General features: G+C 37.3%; 1 protein-coding gene across 7 annotated transcripts in view; it reads left to right on the top strand.

The window, feature by feature from the left end:
* Nucleotides 1-139: 139 nt before the first annotated feature.
* tmem63c (transmembrane protein 63C) overlaps nt 140-15,899 on the top strand; it is a 38,496-nt gene continuing 22,736 nt past the window's right edge. For 5 of the 7 annotated variants that reach the window (XR_006253084.1, XM_043263650.1, XM_043263648.1 and 2 more), the window contains exon 1: nt 151-299. The gene's annotated coding sequence lies outside the window, so the exon portion shown is untranslated. Of the gene's footprint in view, nt 300-15,899 lie in introns of all 7 variants that reach the window. The other 2 variants (XM_043263649.1, XR_006253085.1) reach the window with 2 other exon arrangements.

Here is a 15,899-nt window from a genome sequence, read left to right as displayed (position 1 = left end):
TGCGACGTTCACCAACAGATGGCGGCGCAAATCAACTCTTACCGCGTACGTTTATTTAATTATTTCCGCGGCTTTTTGAAACAATGCCTTGAGATTTACAATGAGCGTCGGTTAAGACGCGCCGAGAGCGCGCGCTAAGCAGAGACGCGAAGTCGAAACTTTTTCGTTTTCGCGTTCGTCGAAGGCGTGTCTCTTTCCACACGGTCCCTGGGCGGATGGGCGCTCCCCGTGCGCGCTGGTGCTGATGCAGACAGACAGAAGCATCCTGCCGGACGTAAACCACAGGACGCGTTTGAAAGGTGAGCCGCGCTATTGTTACATTCGCCTCGCTTCTGACGAGCAGTCCTCAATTGTGTGGCGCGAGAGAGGATTTAACGAACGACCCGACGGTGCGTTCCGAACTTCAACGGCTTTTAAAAGTGGGCGTTTTGATATAACAGTTACAGGCGTCGCGTTTAAAACGCTATCGCTGCAGGGACCCGGTGTATGCTTGGGCGCTGAGCACAGAGGAGGGCGATACTTTAAATAATTGAACCGCTTGAGGTGTCTGGGAACGCTAGGGTCATACCGATGGCGTGAGGATGCTTTTGCTCTGGCTTGTTTGTTTACCGTCTCGCGTACAACGTCTCCAGGAGCCCCGCTCGTTTTATTGTGCCAGGGGAGCGCGCACGTTGCGCGTTCGTTATTGCGGGATCCCAATGTTATCGTTTTAAAGTTACGGTCGCCGTGCGTGCTGCTGCTTGCGATAATGGCCGTATTAGTCCCCGCACGCTGACAGCTGGGAGTTTAACGTCTGGGTGATGCATTGAATGGGGATCAAGTCAAAGCTGCGCGTTACAAATCAGAGGATGGGGGCGGATAGATTTCTCCACGCTGTTGCCAAGAAGCCGGGATGATGCTCAAGCAGATAATCGCAATAACTTTCACAATTAGAAATGTAGTCTCTAATTATCCCTTTGAGAACCAAACGCTGCTTTAGCGGGTTAATAAAATAAAAACAGCATCATTTTCATCGTTTCGTAACAATTAAGCGCATCCCCCGTTAAAATGATCGTAGTTCTTAATGGTTCAATCAAAACAAAATAATAGTATGTTATATGATTTTAATGTGTTTGTATATAATAAATGTACAATGGCTGTTAAACATAATGATTATAGGTCATTGTGCTTGTGAGAGTGCTTCTTTATTTAGACATCGTGGTAGCATATTGATATGCAGTAACACTGCATTGTAGTCATGAAAATCTAACGTGAGCAATATTTTTAATAAAATGCCCTAATGCAGTGGACTATTTAAAAGTTTGGCCAGGAAGTGTGCTCTGTTGTTATGAAGCGATGTTACAATGCGCAACGTTGTTCGATGTTTCTACTATATCCACTGCATATTTACTACGACATTTATTTATTTCTTTGTCGTCATGGATTTGTGAAATGGCTGTTTCGTTCATGTCAGCTTCAACTGTGCAACCGTAAAGAATTCATGGATGAATAATAACATATTGTGTTATCAAGAGGTTTTTCGGGACCCAGCATGCTTTGCGCGGGGCCTAAAGGGGATGAAAAACAGCAGACAGTTGAGCGTTATATGTGCTTTTGAGTAATATGAGCAGGGGAAATGTGTGACTGATTAATGTTCCATTATGCCACCCTTTTTTTTTTTTTAAGGATTTTTAGAGTATGCTACACTGCAGAGAAGATTGAAGTTTGTTCTCTGTTCACAGTGGATTAATGTATGCTAACCCTGGCTTTTCTTAGTAAAACAAGGTCTCCTCTGCCTTGTACCACCCACCTGCATCCTTGGCTTACGCTATCTGCTAATCTAACAGGACAAACCAGTAAAATCACGCAGTTCACCAGCAAAACTAAGGTGATAAATGTGGCTGACCAAGGTGTTTCTTCTGCTAATAATTCTGCTGGTTAAGCCAGTCAGCTAATGTGATTTTTAGGGCTTTATTCCATGTGCTAACAGGGTGTGACACAGCAGTCTTCAGTGCGAATCTGCTTCATTAGATCAATTTTTGTGCCAACGACAACAAAAAGTCTACAAAATAAGAAACTATAAAAAGGCGTATAAGTAAAAAGGTACATGCACACCACAAAAAAACAGCAAACATTGTCTAGTATGCTATGCTAGTATTGATTATTTTATAAATACCAAATCACCAGTTATACCTCTCTATGCTCTGACAAGCTTTTGTGGCATTTGCGAGAATTGTCACGCTTTGGGAAAGAAGTAATGTCTAAATCAATGGTTCTCTCAACGCGCGATAAATGCCTGACATTTGCGGTCTTCATCAATGGCCAGTGTCCGTCCGACTATTAAGGATAAGACGCAGTTATAGCACCAGTCCACAGTCGGATTTCTCATCTGCTTTACATATGAATGGGGCATCATTGAATGATATTCAGCGATGCACGATTACCAAACTGACTGTATGAAGCAATTAATAGTAGTCGAAAATGTCACTGCACTTGTGACAGAATGTTGGTTGAAGCTCATAATTGGATCATGAATAAATCATCAGAATGAACACCTGCTCTTGGCTGATGTCTTTTTCGGCTCCCATTCCTTACTAATCTCATTAAGGAGAAATATTAGTGGTACCTTGCTGGAATTGGTTTTTGCTTTGCCAGTTGCACCAGTGGTGTGAAAACCTTTGGCTCTTATATATAATAGCACAAAGCGAATCTCACAGTCGGCCATGTTTGTTGGTTTCTACTTTATCAACAAATGCTTTGTATGTGTGTGTGTGTGTGTTTGCATGTGTGTGTGTGTTAATATTAATATACTGTTTAATTAAACCAAGTCCATTAAAGTCTTATCAAGTGAATGTTTTTCAGCATTTTTTTGCTATTCCATGCCATAATACAGTAATACAGCATAGTAAACAGCATAGATAGTATAAAGGTTGCAAAAGAAGAGATGCACCTTTAATTTAATAAAGCGCTCGTTAAAACATCTCACTTATAGATCAAGTTAAATTAAGTTTTATTCAAACATGTTCATCATGTCATTTTTATTCACCCTGGTGTGTCTTTCCAAACCGGTGTGACTCATAATATACCTGTGTTATATTAAAACAATATTATGACAGTTTAGAAAATAATTCTGTACAGTGGCAGAACACAAAATGAAGCACCAATAAGTCTCACCAAAAAAAGAAATAAAAAATACATTTTCCTAGTGGCCAACCCAATATTTAGGTGGCAGATATGTACTATTCTTATTCTTTTTATGCTGTTGTTTGGAAAAAACAATGCTTAAAAACATTTTAAAATAATATGTTTATGATAGTAGTCATGTCAGTTATATTATACTTGTTATAATTAGTTATAATTAGATTAGGACGCATTAGTATAGTTTAGTTTAGATCACAATCTCTATTCCATTAGCTTTAGAAGAAATGTAAAAGCACTCATAAACTATAACACTCCAAAAAGGTAACAAATAACAATGTTTAGAAATTAATAAATGCGTTTACTACCATGATTAAGCATTTTACTAAACAGCACGACGCTACCGTCTTCAATTCTAGACTTCATTCCACATCAGTAACAAATATGAATCATAAGCATATTTACCTCATTAATACAATGTGAGGGACGAGGCAGATGTGAGTAGACGTTCACAAATGAACACCTCACCGAAAACAGCTGTTAGGAGCGGTGCCAAAACCATTCATTTATCCTGCAGGTGTGACTAAAACACGGGAGGCTTTAAACAACCTTATTTGAGTTCATAATGTGCTTTCCTAGAGTTTGTAGACATGCTGCTCAGTCATTTTCCAAGACTTTCCCTCCAGTGATTCGGTGATCAAAAGCTTGTAATACATTCATGAGAACACACAACAAATAATCCTCAGTAAAATATGTATCTGGCGTCTCTACGCAGCACAGGCATGAATATTTGATGGTGTGCTTGGCTGAGATTGAAAGTTGATACGTCCCCCTGCAGTACACCAAGAGCCACAGAGGCTGGAGTGGGAGCTGTAGAAAGTTTGCACAGGTAGCGGTTGGAAATGGAGCTGTTCGTCTTCCGTGGATTCCCTTTTGCGTCGTGACATCCAACAGCTGGCGAGCAGACAGTTTCTGGCCTTGTTTGTCAGTATTTTGTCATCATCTGCGAGATTTGTTGTGTTTGGACCGTATACGGGTTTGGTTCTATTATTATCTTTGGTGCAATATTGTCTCGTTCATACACCCACACACACACACACACACACACTCAAAAAGATTGAGACTCGCACCTGAGGCCTTCACAAAGTGTGTGTGTGTTTGTGAGTAAGAAATAGTGGCATCCTCGGTATCAGACAGAGGTTAGGATGTCTGACTGAGATATATATATATATATATATATATATATATATATATATATATATATATATATATATATATATATATATATATATATGAATGACCAGCATATGCATCTGTTAACATACCTTGCTAATTAAAGCTGCAGTTGTGAAAATACATATGAATGAAATTATGGCTTTGAAACCATTGATGAACCCATTAAGTAGACCAAGCAGTTCTTTTCCATTCCTTGGACCAAATACCCATTTTGCCCTGATTTATAGGTGAAAACAAACCTCAGGGGCTGATGGCAGTGGTGTCCAAACCTGCTCCTGGAGGGCCAACATCCTACGGAGCTTAGTCGGAGGCTTCAAAAACACAAAGATGGGGCGCTTCTATTACTTATGAATGGGAAAAGGTGCAGCACACACAAGTCCCACCTTCTGAAAAACAGAGCTCATTGCTAATTGGCAAAGACAAAGTCAGCACAGATGATGTTAGAGACTACACATTTAAGAATGCACATGCGCTTTGGGTGGTCTAGCCTGAATAATATGCTTTTTGCTATACACGAAAAACAACATTTATTAGACAGTTGTTGTGAGATTTCTTTGCAGATTTCAAAGAAGAAATTTAGTCGTAAGTTTGGTGAGCAGCCTTTGAGGATTTGATGTTTCCCCATAGTTGCAAGTACGGCGAAGTCGATAGCTGTGGAGCTCCAAGGCTGTCAGGGCTATTTTATTCACTTGAACATCGGGTGAAGTAATTGTTTTCTCTGAAATACAGATGATGGATGTATTTTTGTGTTTTTTGATGAGCCCACTATGTTAGCAATAATAACGTTATCTGCTTGACAGATAGTAAGGAAGCAAGTTTTGAAGTTGGTTGAATTCTAATTTGAAAGTGTTTTGTTCATCAGTAGGAAACAAATAATTCCTAAAGTGATTCCAAGAAGGAAAAAAATACATTATTTTAAAATTGCTTTCCAAAATAAATGCAGAATACAGTCATCAAACAGACACACTATCTAATTAACCTATGAATGGCTTACATATAGTTGTTCAAATTAAGCTGTGTTAGTTAAGTAGGCTATTGCATCATTAAAAAAAAATTCCTTTACTTTTAATATTGGCTTGGCTGGTGTGTTTGCGCATGTGCGTGCGTGTGTGTGTGTGCGTGTGTGTGTGTGTGTGAAAGAGTGAGTGATAAGCCAGATTGCTGCTTTGATGTCACATTACTGCATTTATGACTCACATCCTTTCTGTCGAGAATAGATCTTAATAGAACATAACGAACATACTGAAATAATCACCACTGCACGGTTTATGCAATAAGACAATCTATATGAATGCGCATCACTCAAAAAGATAATAGCACGGGACGGTGGGAAACCATAATTAGCATGGTTTGCCTAAGAAAGCATCAATTACGGAGGGCCATTTTGGAAGTTAGTTACGTAAAAAGATGTAATTTTAATATATCCTGCATCAAATTTTTGCATTTCTGATTCGCCATCTTTTCTTATGATGAAAGCAATAAACGGGTGGGATAAATCAATTAATAAGAATTATCGTAAATAGGCCTGCTTGTTTCCTAATCAGTGTTTTTGTTTTAAAGTAAAATTTAACAGAGCAGAAGATTTCTATTCTACTAAATAACCGTTTGACTGAAATTGTATACATAATACACACTAAAAACAACATCTGCGTTTGGTAAAAATATTGGTATCTTATTAAAAATGTCCATATTAATAGCCAATCGATACTGTCAAAGTATTTTATTTAAATTTTGACTTTAATCATAGGATTCCCGCAGCAGGCTGACACAAATGAACTCGCGAATGCGACGTCCTCCACGATTCCTTTTCATTCTGACGACAAAGCACTAGACAAACTCGTAATTACAACTTCAGAAATTTCGTATTGCGTGCAATAGCAGCATAAACACATGCCATGAAACTGAACTCGAAGTACCAGACAAGTCATCTGGGTAACAGACGTATGTGTCCAGTAACAGCCCTGGTATTACTGCTGAAAACTCCAAATTGTAGGAAATGCTATGGCGTAGGGAACATATGCACTTCGATATTAACTTGTGTTGTGCCAAATATGAAGTGCCCTACATATGGTAGACACATGCGTATTTTAAATAAACCATATCACAGTTTTTTTTTTTTAACATTTCACATATTTATCAGGCTTTTAATATGCATTTTACATATTGGACACCTAGAATCCGTGCGATTCAAGCGTCATCTGTGTTTGATCAGGCCACTCCAAAGGAACAAACATTATCAAGTGAAGTGAACTTCTCCAGACACCCCCCGCTGAGTTTGTAGGGAGCTGTGAAACTGCGTAGGGACCCTGTGAATTGTAACACGGCTTTAAACATCGCTGCTCAGCAGCGTTTGTGCTGTGGACACGGACACCGGTAAGCAACCTAGCAACTGCTTATAACATGCTACAAACACTCAGAACGTCTTGAAAAAACTGTAATTGCCATACTACAATAATTCAAATGACAATAATTGTTATCTGCCGCTCTTATTTCTCAGCGTTTATTGGGTTGTTCTTATCTAATGAGCATATTTAATTGCAGCAAGGCTTTGTCATGCGGTAGATTCATCACGTCGACGCGTCCGCTTCCGGACGGTGGGCTTTATGACTTCTAGATTGATGGGAATGTGAGTTACGGATGGTGGGGTGTCTAGAGGAGGGCTTTCTTTCATCTTGGCAGGATGCTCCCTGGATATTCTGAGGCTAATCTATCCGTTCAGTCACAGCGAATCAAGCCAAGGGATTCCCGTCTGAAGTACGAGTGGGAAATGGGTAATGCAATATTTCCAGCCTAGCAGGGATTTTTTTTTAAATATAAAAATGCATTTTAAAAATACAGTTAAATGGAATTAATATATGCATATTTAAAAATAGATTGTTGGAGGAAACATACATAGAATAGCATATTTAGTGATATTTCTTGCATTTTAGTAATGTGTATTAATAACACACGCTCACACAGAAATATATAAGCCCACATATATCTGTAAGTTTTTATGTTTTTCAAATACATTTGCTATGCTCGTCAAGGCTGCATTTATTTGATCAAAAATACAAAAAAATATAATTGCAATTTAAAATAACAGTTTCTTATTTTAATTATTTTACTTAAAAATAAAATGTATTCATGTGATATAGGGCTGAATTTGATCTTTCAGAAATCATTCTAATTCAGATTTAGTGTTGGAAATAGATGCGTTGCTTATTTATTGTTTTTATTTAATTTTATTTATTTATTGTAATCTGTGATACTTTCAATTCTTGGGTAAATCTATACTTAAAATTGTAATCATTTTTATGTATATATATAATTTAAAAAAATATTTAGTTCTAAAAATGTAGAATGCTTCAACGCTTATTAATAACTGCGTAACTCGCTTAATAATTGCTTAATAATCTTGAATAAGCTATAATAACCACAATAAAATAAAATAAATAAAAAAAACTACAAGAAAGCTGTTATAGCAGTAGCCTGCACCTCTCTATTTTGGAAGCAGGATTACTTCCTAAACACGTCGAGTGAATGAATCCTGAAATATGACTCATTTGTATTCAGAAGCACCACAGGATCTGAGAGCTGATTTGGAGAAAACAGAAATGTAGCCTACATTCAGTGACTTTGCAGTAAAAGATGCTAGCACAACACAAACAAGAAGTACTGTGAGGATAAAAGCGTGTTGAATCATGACTCACTGAACTCCCCGCTAGACTGATCAGGCCGCGATACTGTTTTATTAAAGACAATCCTTAGTCGGCACAACGCTTTTATCTTTATCCTTCTGATTTGACAAGTTTCATTAAATAAGTCAATTAGAGTTCACAGCATTTTTTTTACGTCTTGCCTTTTGCTGTCTCAGGTTTTTCTTATTTTTTCATACATACTTCAAGATCATGTGCTCGCTCGAGCAGGTAATGGGACTTCAGCTGACAAATGCTTTTACTGTGTGGACATGCACTGTAGCTGATTCTTGTGGTTCACAAGCCAGGGCGATCTAATATTGAATTTCATGCCCAAAGGCTTCATACTACATATATGTCAAATGATTAATTGGGATTAAACACATTCAAGATAAAAGTTTTTGTTCACGCAGTACATGAGTACTGCGTATATTTATTATGTATTTATAAATACAAGCATGTATATATTTAAGAAAAATGTTATGTTTACATAATAAATATATTTACACATAATATAAAATATAATTATATATTTGTAAATACAAGTTTTTTTCAAACTGTGTGTATTGATATATACATCATAAATACACAATACACATTCATATATTATACAAACAAAAACTTTAATCATGATTAAAGTCAATAGTTAAATGATCAACAATAGTTGACAAACTTTGAGGACATGGGCAAAATGAAATATTTTCGTAAAATCAAAAGTTTTTTTTTTTTAAGATTGTAAATTGCAGTACGACTCCAGTAGGGATAGAATGTATTTTATATGGAATAACACACTTTTAGTCTCCGATGTTGTCAGAGCACGAGCCTAGTACATTGCTATGTATTTATTTATGATTGTGATTTACATTTAGGTATTTTTTTCCAAGTGTCAGCATATGTTGAGTTGTTTAGTATGAAGAACACGATGATCTCCTTTGCATTGCCTTGCGATTGTGATCGGCATTAAAGGGTCTGTTTGTACTGAAGCAGAAAGCTCTCATTGGGTTTACGCCCAGTGACTCTCTGCCGCATGAGAGGTGTCTTTGTGTCATTTTTCAGCGTTTCATCAGGAGCTCAGGTGGCTTCAGCTCTTTGCATCTCCAGCTGCTCACCCCACAGCCACGGGACTACAGACGCTTATGTGTTTCTTCTGTTGCTCTTTGTCTTTGTCAAGTAAACTACAAAACAAATACCTTTTACGCTGTAAAAAGTGATTTTATGGTGAAGTAAAAACTGCATCAAAACAAGTGTCATTTCTACATTCAATAATTTATTTTTGGTTAAGAATTAAAACATTCAAGTGAATTATATACCATTCTGTACTATTAAGCACGTATAAATTCATATTTGAACTACTAGGTGTAATTTACTTGGGATTGTTTGTTATGTTTACAGTTATGATCCTGTTTTTCCCATCATGCACTGGGGCATAATTAATTAAAAAGGTCAAGTTTTTCACAGTTTTCCTACTTGCTTAACTTATAATCACAGGCAGGCCTTTACCTGGCAATTTGTTGTAAATGTACTAGCCTTTTGTGAGTGAGAACTGAGTGAGTGAGATGACTCTTAATTTTGAGGAATATGACATTCGACTGATAATCTCACATTATTTCACTATTATGGTTTATATTATTACTGAAATAATGTATTTTAGTACTGCATGTTGCATACCTCATAGTATACCATGTGTATGCACGTTTTTTGCTGAAGTGATTGCTTGCTTGTAATATTAATGATTTCTTAACTTATGACAGAATGTGTGCTGCATAGAACATTTTTTTCCCCTAAGCCATGGTCAGAAGATGGGAGTCAGACTATAAAACAAAAGAGCCATTTATGCACCTGTCTGACTGAAGAACTCATCTTTGTCAGCGACAATGCAGTGTCCTTGGATGCTATCGGTTATTTGTTTGAGGTGACAGTAGTGAATTATGTGGGATGTTGCATTATTTTCTATCAACAATATTTTACATACTGGTTGTGCAACCCTATTAAAGATACCAAGCATTTTATTGCAATGTAAATATGATTTGTGGCAATTGAGTAAAATCAAGAGCTTGGGTATTTTAAGAGCTATGTATCTGTAGCTGTTAGCTAAATGTATTTAAATTTGAATATATTAAAAAATAATTGTAATATTGGATTGGATATTGAATGGGCCTCATGATCACCTGACCTAAATCCTAAATTAAATCCTAAACACCTCTGGGACATGTCTGCCGTGACCACACTGACAAACTCAGTGGGTCACATTGTAAAAAAACTGACCAGAATGTACAGGATTAAAGAGTGTTATTTTACAATAATTTACTGTAGTTATAAATTTACCGTCAAATCAATGCATGAGTCATTTTCTTTGAACTGTAGAATGATGCTAACATCACAGTATATAATTCACATTATACAGTTGCCTTTAACCGTGAGAAATTTTGTTATGTACTAACTTTACTTCTTTTGAAGACGCCATAATGATGATTAGTGATTAATATTTGCATTTGTTTTGTTGCATTCATATTCCAATTTCTGACCTAGTCGTGTGACAAGTGCAAACATTTGTCAAGATTAGAGACAAACTAGAATATAAAATAAGCTAATTACTTGACTTTAAATTAGTCAAACTATTTGACTAAAAAAAACGCTGTTATGTTTGCAAAGCGATACCACATGTTGGCCGTGAATGGATGGGTATGAGTGTTCAGCTTCCTTATCCATGACCATTCGTCTGGGTGGACTCCCATCCACCGTCGATGCTGGCTGAGCAGATTCTTAGTCCCTCTCTGTCTCCCTGGGTGTTGATTGGTCCCCCATATGGCCAGCAGTGTGACCGTCACTGCTGCAGTCAGGATTAGAGCAACTCTCCAGCCCTCACATGCTCCCATTGGGGGCGCTATAGCTGGGAGTAAGGGATTAGTTGATTTCTTCAGCAGTCAAGGGTTTTGATACCGGCTGACTTCCACCACTACTCAGCGTCCTCCCAAGGTGTTAGCAGTTTGCAGTGGCTTTGGTGGATCCACGTAGATCTCTCAGCAATCTTAACTGCAGTGGGTGTGGTCAGGATAACGGTGAATGGTCCTTCCCACCTTGGCGATGACCAGTTCTTTCTCTTGATAACTTTGATCAGGATGCTGTCGCCTGGTTTCACTCTTGAGGCCTGTGGAGACAGAGGTATATCTGGCAGATCATTTCTTCTTTAGTTTTGAACATCTTATTCATCCATTCAGCAAGTGTAGTTTCTTCTTGTGGTTTTTCGCATATTTCATTGCATATGGGTAATGAGAAAGGTCCACTGGCCGGATGGTACGAGCAATGGTTCTTTAGTTCTATGCCTAAAGTTTTTGCTAATAATGTGATTACTTCATTCACAAAATGAACCCCATTATCACTATATAATGCGCCTCTTTTTGGTTTCCCTGTGAGTTGTGTTTGCAACAAATTATGCATGCTCTACAAAATTTTTTTGAGTAGTTATTGAACCCTGGTGCATTGAAATGTTGCTCTACCCCATGCACCATCCCTCCTGTTGACACATGTGTTTTCCCATGTGTCAATAATGCTGCTGTAGAGATAGTCTTTGAATACTGCTCCTGCTTTTAGCCAGGACTGTATTTCTGTTTTTGGTGCTTGCCTTTGCATGTCTTTTATTACCTGATCATGGAACCACCAATTGCGATAAGGTAAATGTGGCTGTTACAGAAAATTTGTCTTCAGCCTTAGCATTTCCTCTTGACACTGGATCTGTGCCTTTTGTGTGTGCTGCACATTTGCAGACCGCAACTGCATGAGGCAGTTTTATGGCGGTTAGTAATTGTCTTAACAGTTCAGCATGTCACACATTTTGACCACTAGCAGTTTTCATGCCTCTTTTGCAGCAAAATGATGCAATGTTGAAAATGCATATTGACTGTCAGTATAGATGGTTACATCTTTACCTTCAGAAATTTCACACGCTTTTGGGAGGGCGATAATCTCTGCCGCCTGAGCGGAAATATGCAAAGAGAGTTTTCCTGCTATCTTCACTCCCTCCTGTGTGACTACAGCATAACCGAGTTTTCTCCTAAGTTATTTTTCGAGCATGAGCCATCTACAAATAGAATTTCTCCTGTTGAGAGAGGAGTATGTTTTAAATCTTCACAAGGTTTTGTTCCGTATTGATTATGCAATCATGAGCTGTACCATCATCCTCGGTTGGTAATTTATTAACATTTTAAGATTGTCAATCCATGTCGCTGTGAGTTCTACTGGGCCTAAAACCTCAACAGCGTCTTTCATTTCAGTCTGTAACCAATGTCGGTGAAGCAACAAAAATCTGTCTTGGTCATTTCCTTCCCCAAAGTAAGGGTTTGGCACTTAAATTGCTGGATATGTGTCTGTCACTGGTGTACAGGTGTTGGCATATGGGGCTGGAGCTGTAGCTCCTTTAATTGTTTTTAGCATCTGTTGTAATGGCCCGTATGGTCTATCGCTCCGTGTATGTGAGGGACTACATGGGCTGGAATCAATTTCCTCCTCTGACTGTTTCTTACCTTCCGACTGTGCCTGCGCTTTTTTCATTTCTCTTAGTACTCTTTCCGCTGCTCTCCGCATTCTCTCTTCTCGATCCCTTTCTTGTTCATAGAGGGCAGCAGGTCGTCCTGTGCTGTCTGCTGGGTCCTCTTTTTGCAAGGCTATGAGAGCCTTCTTCACTTTGCGTTTCTCTCTTTCTACTTGTCTTTTTTCTGCCTGTTCCAACCACTTCACCGCTTCACTCTTCTGCAAACTTAACTTCTCTTTTTCTTTCTCTCTTTTTTGCATTGAAATCTGTACCTTCAAACTTTCCATTAATTTAGAACAATCAGGAACTAATAATTTATTCCCAAATTGGTACTACTTTTCCCATTCACCCAGGTATTTGCAGCTACCTGGTGAGTATGCCTCCATAAATTTTGGATCCCCTACTAGGGTTTTACTGTTTGAGTTCCCCATTTTGTGAATAAGGGTCAACGATCAGTCACAATGTAGAATCAGATCGTCCACTGATGAGAGTTGCAATTTCCTTTTTCTAAAAAGGTTAAAAATTTAATTGCTCCTCTCCTATATATTCCCCTTAATCTATTGGTTTCCTAGTGAATTCCAATAGCATTTATTCACACACTTTTATTCACATCCACAAAAAAATTAAAACAAAAATTCCACGAGGATGGATTTTTCGGAAATCTAATGTCCGGCTCTGCAGAGTCTTGACGTCGTCTCCTCGTCCCCTTCTCCTCCGTCCTGTCCTATTGGAGACCTGGTGGAAATACCAAGGAAATGTTGGGTCTGGATGCCCCTTTAAGGTTCTTTCCCGCCGAAGTCACTCTTGTTAAAATAAGGACACGACAATTTGTTTTTAATTTTCAAAGAGCTTGCAAGTGGCGTCTTCAGTTGCAAGTGAGAGCAAAACCGTCCAGTCTGCCTTGGTTTGCATCTGAAAACCCCACCAGAAAGGAGGTCCTTTTTATTGTGAAAAGATAAGAGAACACACCATGTCACAAAGTGGAGCATCATATCATCATAGCGTGACTCATCCAAGGTTGAGTTCTGAGTTCAAGACTGTCTTCCCAAAACTTGCGAGAAAGCGGTCTTGGTATGCGATAAGCAGGAACTGAGTCCAAGATATGAGAGAACAAGCAATCCTTGAAGATATGCACACACATCTGCTCTGGAAATTTCCATCATGCAGTCACTTGATGTCTACATTAATTCATAGAAAATCATATTTCATCTAACACTATTTTTAGCGTGAACATAAAAATTTTATTTAAAAAAACGTACTCATCTGCCACAACAATGCAATGTGTTTGATCCATCTTTATTTGGTGGCTTTTCTCTGCAAATACTGTAATTCGGTCAGTTTATATGCATCAAATAATTAATTATAATAAACATTTTTAAATGGCAGCTCTAATAGTGCAGATAAAAAATCTGTAAGCATACAAACGTTGTTGAGACTGAATTGATTTAATTTATATGATTTTGTGATGATCATGATGGGATTTATTTCATTCATTTATTTTCACAGAACAAATTTAATGTTGGCTTGAGAAAGTATTTGTAAATGTTTGAAGAAGCTTATATGTTTTTAGCATATGTTTTAGTGGTTGCTAGCATGTTTTTTAACATCTTGCCAGCTTGAATTAGTATACGTCTTAAAAGGTTAACATAATTTCACACATTGCATGTTTCTAACAAATTGTTAGCATGATTTAACATGATGTTAGCATGATTTGACATGGTGTTAGCTTTTCTTAGGCTAATTGCTAGGCTTTTTAAGTAGTAAATAGATAGCTAGATAGAAAAATGATGACCTGATGGTCTTATTAGTTAAATACTCTGTACATCATTCTATACCTTTTTGAGTAGCTACGCGTTTGTACCTTTTAGGTAGCTTTACTAATTTGAACACTTAGCTTTAAATAATAACATGTACCTTTAAGCTACAAAGATGTACCTTTCTTACAAAGACAGTTTTTGTACCTTTTTCTGACAGTTTAAATAATTTCAAGCCAACACAGTAAGGTTTTGTTGTGTGCAATTTTCCTGATTCTGATTCATTTCGTGTTTCGGTTTTATTTTAGATGGCCATCTGATTGACATTACATACAACAGGAAATGACAGCATCACAACAAACATTACCTTCTGCTGCCTCTCTCTCATTCGCTTAACAATTTTTATGATAGGTAGTAGGAACACACACGCACTTGCTGTAACTATACTTCGTGTTTAATCTGTGGATATTTCGAAGATTACACGTGTTAGAGTCTTAGATGTTTGCTCCTGACTTGAGAATGATGTATCATAATAAAAAGTGATTTCCTGGGGATTACCTGACCGATTTAAAGTGGCTCTGTGTGAGTTGGGAGATGATTTGCTATTGCTATGGCAACCAGCAGTTTAAAGGCAAAGCATTATCTGTAGTATCAACAAACAACCAGTGAGCTGGTTTGTGTGTTCCTGTTAATGTGCTTGAGGGCAGTATTCATAAAAGTAATCGAAACACATCTGTTGAACTGAATGGAACTGGTGCTTCGAGCTGCCCTAATGTTTGTTTAAAGGTTCAGAATTGTTTGTTCAAATTTCACCATGTCCATCAATAATTTGCACAATGCTTAAACGGTTTGAAACGGGATACCTCAGAAACATAATATAGAGTCCTGTTATTTTCATAATGCTGGATATTTGGTCAGTCATAAAAACTGAACATAGTATAAGCCTAAAATGCAGAATGTAACATATTTTGGTAAACCTTTGGAGTAATAAATAAAAAGTAGTGTTTTATACTTAAACTGTAATGTGGACTAGTGTCTGTGAATAATAAAGCTTATCTATTTCACACATACTCTTGATCTCAACATTTCACTATATGAACATACTCCATATAAACCTAGGTAACCTCAGTTGCATGCCAAACTTCATTTGCATACTCAAAGTATGTTTTTGATAACAAATTTGTATTAAATCATAAGTCATTGATTCTTTTTTGGGGGTGTTGGTAAGATTTTTTTTTTATTTGATCATAATACAGCAAACAGTAACATTGTGAAATACAATTATCTTAAAATGCAGTTGTTCTGCTTAAAACGTTTGACAGCTATAAATATTAATTAATAAAAATCCTTTTTTTAAATCTTACTAACCCCAATTGTTTAAACATTGATGTACATACAAGTATTCAACTTTTTTGAATTATCGTTATTATTATTAGTAGTAGTAGTAGCACTAATTTGAAAATGTTACATTTACTTAGGACTTTCTCACACTCAGTCAGTTCCCTTCTCATTATTAATTATATTGTGGTTTAAGGATGGGAAAGTGATCGATGAGATCATGAGAGTAGTTGATGAAAAGGAATCTTC

The sequence above is a fragment of the Puntigrus tetrazona genome, chromosome 17 (genome assembly GCF_018831695.1).
Source record: "Puntigrus tetrazona isolate hp1 chromosome 17, ASM1883169v1, whole genome shotgun sequence".
NCBI classification, from domain to species: Eukaryota; Metazoa; Chordata; class Actinopteri; order Cypriniformes; family Cyprinidae; genus Puntigrus; species Puntigrus tetrazona.
This window is presented reverse-complemented; position numbering and strand designations above follow the sequence as displayed.